At 51.7% G+C, this 4,895-nt stretch overlaps 1 pseudogene; it reads left to right on the top strand.

Annotated features, from left to right (window-relative positions):
• Window positions 1-1,722: 1,722 nt before the first annotated feature.
• LOC102760248 lies at window positions 1,723-3,092 on the top strand (annotated as a pseudogene).
• Window positions 3,093-4,895: the final 1,803 nt, after the last annotated feature.

The following is a 4,895-nucleotide window of genomic DNA, read 5'->3' as shown; positions in this document are numbered from 1 at the left end:
GAAGAGCCTCTGCTTCTCCTCCTGCCCCCCACCCCTCCGACTCCAGTACCTTCTTCACCCCCAGCTTGGAGGTGGAAGCAGACAAGCCGAGGCCAGACCCCTACTCTGCCAAGGCCTACCGCCCCCCTTTCCAAGCAGGACGCTGTGCTTTCACTAGGCCCTGGGCCCAGCAGGTCCAGCCTGTTCCAGGAGGTGGGAGATTTGGAGGGACCCGGTCCCAGACTTTGGAAACCTCCCTCTCATTGTCTTCACAGCAGTACCAGCGCCCAAATAATGTAGGGGGCCCAGGGGAAAGCCAACTTTACTAAGTCACTGCCCTCCCTCTGGCAGGAGTGGATGAGGTGGGGGGACATCCCAGTGGATATGGAGAGCAAGGCAGCAAGATGGAGAAGGGTCCAGCTCAGTCCTGGCCAGGATTCCAGCAGGAAACAGAACCACTCAAGGTGATGGGCTGAACGAAAAGATGGGCATGATGAAGGGAACCAACAGAAGGGGAGGAGCATGCCATTGGCAACAGCAGGACACAGTTACTTTCCTAGGTCTGCAGGGTCCCGAGGCAGCAATGGTGTTTTCCTTCCGGAGCCAGGCTGGCCCTTGGAGCCGTAACATCATAATGTAGCACCTGCCAGCACTGTGGCCCCACAGGGAGGAGCAGGGGGACCAAATGCTTTGACCTCTCCCCTCTTGCTGGTCTCCCGCCACAGCCTCTTGTTGGCCGAACCTAACAGAAAGGTGATGCATCCACAGAATGCAGCTTTCCAGGACACAGAGGGGACAGAGGACAGACCTGGGGCAGACAGAACAGCAGCTCCCTGTGGGATCTGGGTGCAAGTGCCAGCTACATTGCTTTCCAGATGTTCAGGGAGTTTTGTCACATCTTCTTTTTCCTCATCTGTAGAGTGAAATAACAGCAGGCTAGCTGTCTAGCTACTCAATTTCCCTCCCATTGTCACTCCCATGTGTTTTATTCAGCGGCAGGCAGCCCCGCCCCATGTACACATAGGCATGCCCACAGCACCCCAATGTTCACATGGGATTCGATGCCTTTTGCAGCATCTTGGTGTGCAGTGCTTGGAGGCTGAGGACCTGGGTCAGCTCCATATCTTCCCTTTACGTATCTGAATCTTGATTTACTCACCTATTTAAAAAGTCACCATAAAAAAATGTTCATCTTTATCCTTTTTACCCACATCCTGCAGTACCCTTCCTCCATGTGCCCTGAGATGTCCCTTCAGGAAAGAGCTGGATGCACTAACGAGCATGTATAAGCAACTCCAAATTCTTGCAAGGCGGTGGGAGGACAAACCATGAACGAGGCAGCGAGTTTACAGGGTGTATCTTACTCATATCTGCATCACTGGTACCTCCTCCTCATGGACAGAGCATAAACGTAGAATGGCTAAACTCTCGCCCTGTGTGTCTGTGTTTGGGGTACTGAGACCAAGCCTGGCTAACAGAAGGGACTCCCATGTGTGTAATCGGTCCATAAAAGGATTACTGGATTCAGTGGGGCCCAAAGGCTATCTGGGTGTGAGGTTCATGACCCAGGGAAGCCAACAACAGACCCCTGGGGCCAGGAGCTCCCTCTTTGCATGTAAGAAGTCAAGGCCTTGGCAGCAGCTGCAGCCAGCTGGCACCAGGTCCCTGCGAGAGTTATTGTTTGGCCAAAACAGGAAGCCGCCCGAGGGGAAGTGTGGCCTCGCCTCAGTGAGCCCCTGAAGAATGGCCCCCGAGAAGCGTGGGGACGTGCAGGCGGGCACGGGCGGCGTTGCAGCTGCACCCAGCCTCAGGCCTGGCAGTGGACCTCAGTTGACCCCTGTGGCCTGGTGCAGCGAGGACAGGGCTGGGAGCCAGGAGACTGGGTTCTAGTCTTGTGTGACCTTGGGCATGTCACTGCCCTTCTCAGGACATATCTCCTCATCTGTCAGCTGATGGATGTGAGCTATGCATTTGCAGCTGAATGGATCCCCATCTGGCTGTCTCATTGATCCCTCTGGGTGCCTGCTGCCTGATGCCATCCAGTGCCAATGAGGCTCCTGGAATGACCGTTTCCCACCAGAAGGGAAACCTGATGGCTCCATAGCTCCTCACAATCAGTAAAGCTCCGTTTCCTCATTTCATTTGAACCCCCAACAGTTATATCAAGAGGTAAAGGTGGGTTCCTCTCGCCGCGTCACCGGGAGCCAGCCGCCCCGGCCTCTCCTCTCCCTGCCGAAGCCCAGGGGACAGAGTGGGAAGCGGGACCGTGTTCCAACGAAAGCTGACGGCCCTCGATTACCACAATCCAGCCAGCTTCAACGGCAAAGATGAAACAGAATTTAGAAACTTTATTGTTTGGCTTGAAGACCAGAAAATCAGACACTACAAGATTGAAGACGGAGGTCATTTAAGAAACATCCACAGCAGTGGCTGGCCCAAGTTCTTGAAAAGCATGTCACAGATGTTAGCTGTCCTTTCAAGATTCAAGATCACAAGAAGCAATTGATTGGCTTCTAGGTCTAGCCGTGGGACTTGAATATGGAGATGCCGCAGAAAAATACAAGGACTCGGTAATCTGATACAAATACAACAAATGCTGACAATGCAGCTAAAAATGCAGAGCCACTGATCGATTTGGATGTTAATGCTCCTGATTGTCCGGCTGGTGCAATGGCTTTGGCTAACCTTCTCCAGATTCAACGTCATGATGGTTCCCTGGTAATGCTTAAGGTGATTCGCATTTTGGTCCAGGAGCGCCTGACACAGGGTGCAGTTGCTAAAGCGAATCAAGCAAAGGAGGGTTTGCCTGTTGCTTTAGACAAGCATCTTCTTGGTTTTGACGCAGGAGATGCAGTTCTTCATGAAGCTGCTCAGATTCTGTGACTGCTGCAGATAGAAGAGCTCAGAGAGCTACAGACAAAAGTTAATGCAGCCATAGTAGCAGTTCAGGCAATTATTGCAGACCCAAAGACAGACCACAGACTGGGGGAAGTTGGAAGATGAACCTTTTAGGATCTCGGCCTCTCACCTATTTAGTACAGTTGGGATCCATGCACACCCTGGTATGTGTTTCAAAATCAAACATCACATTTTCAAGGGAAGAATCCCAGAAAATGGACCATGTTTTAGCGATTTACCATCATTGCTTTTTCTTTAATAAAGTTTGAGAAAACAGGGGGGGAAAAGATGTAAAGGTGGGATTCATGGTTCCATCTCACAGAGGAGGAGGACACAGAAGCTCTAAGTCAGGATTCGAACCCACATCCCTGGCCTTTATCCTGAAGCTCTTGGACAGCCTCATTTGATGAGTGACTGAGTGAATGTTCAGGCTGCAGAGGGAGATGGCCATCCACCATTGCGAGGTGACTCTAGACCAGTGATGGCGAACCTATGACACACGTGTCAGAGGTGACACGTGAACTCATTTTTTTGGTTGATTTTTCTTTGTTAAATGGCATTTAAATATGTAAAATAAATATCAAAAATATAAGTGTTTGTTTTACTATGGTTGCAAAGATCAAAAATATTCTATATGTGACACGGCACCAGAGTTAAGTTAGGGTTTTTCAAAATGATGACACACGGAGCTCAAAAGGTTCGCCATCACTGGCCTAGACAGAGGGCCGCCAGCAGGGCAGGCACTGTGGAAACCCAGAGGAAAGAGCAGGCCCCCTGTCTCAGGGAGGAGCTTGACTGGAGTCTGGCAGCCTGAGGCCTGGTCAGTTTGTCTGCTGTGTTTTTATTTTTCTCAAATGAGGCTCTGCCACTTACCTACCGTGTGACCCAAGCAGGCCACTCCACTCTACACCTCAATGACCTCAGTGGTCATTGAGAGATGACAGCTGTCCCGCTGACCCTGGGCTGGGTGGGGATCCAATGAGCTGATGGGAAATGGAGGCTCATGGTCATGTGGATGTGCTGGTTGTACACCTCTTCCTTCCTCAGAGGACCCCAATTCTGCTCATCCTCCCTATCTATCCCCAGGTTTCACACGGGATCTTAGTGAGTCAGCACATGGCATCCCCTCAGAGGCTGTTATTAGTTGGAAACACTCAAGTCATCCTAAGTGAACCAAAGAGAAAGGCTTACAGTCTGGGGCTGGAAGAGAAGTCCTCTCTTGCACTCTCCCGCCAGTTGCTCACATGGAAGCCTGTAGCTCCCATTGCCACTGACTGGCAGCCGACTTTCATCCCTGAGGAGAGAGACAGCCATCATGGGGCCACAAGGGAACCAGCTGAAGACGAGAGAAATAGAAAAGTCTGTGATCCTGATGACAGCAGGACCTGCTGGAGGTGCTGGAGACACACACTCTGGACAGGCGGTAGTGGGAGATGATACAGTTCCTCGTTTTATTTAGACTTTGGAGCCAGGATGTTCTCTTACTTGCAGCCAAAGGTATCTTCGGGGCCCCTTCTCATCTTGCAGTGTCTGATGCGCAGAGGGGGGATGGGGTGCCCTCCCCACGTTGGCCCACTCTTGATATTCAAGCTGGGAGGACAGTTGCGAAACCTCTGGGCACCAGGCCAGAGCTGATGACTTGTTCACAGCTTTTTGGAAGCTCTGCATTCTTTCCTGTGTTTCTCGAACCAGACAATTCCTCCCTTTCCACAACTGGTCTCTGGCCTGGGCCCAGGCCACCCCACTGACATTAATGCTGCAAGATGGATGGGGCAGGGAGGCAGGGAGCCTGGACTTTTGAGGCCCCAGCCCCAGATGCATTCTTTGCTCTGCCTGTTTTTTTCCCCTTCCCTCCCCACACGGACCTTAGCCACTTTGCAGTCTTAAGATTACAGGTTTCAGAACATAAGGGCCCTTGAAGATGATCTAGTACAACCTCCTTGGTGTACAAAATGGAAACTGAGGCCCAGTGTAGGCAAAAGGCTTGCCCTGGGTCACCTGGATCTGGACTGAAACCC

The sequence above is a fragment of the Myotis davidii genome, unplaced genomic scaffold, assembly GCF_000327345.1.
Source record: "Myotis davidii unplaced genomic scaffold, ASM32734v1 scaffold139, whole genome shotgun sequence".
NCBI classification, from domain to species: Eukaryota; Metazoa; Chordata; class Mammalia; order Chiroptera; family Vespertilionidae; genus Myotis; species Myotis davidii.
This window is presented reverse-complemented; position numbering and strand designations above follow the sequence as displayed.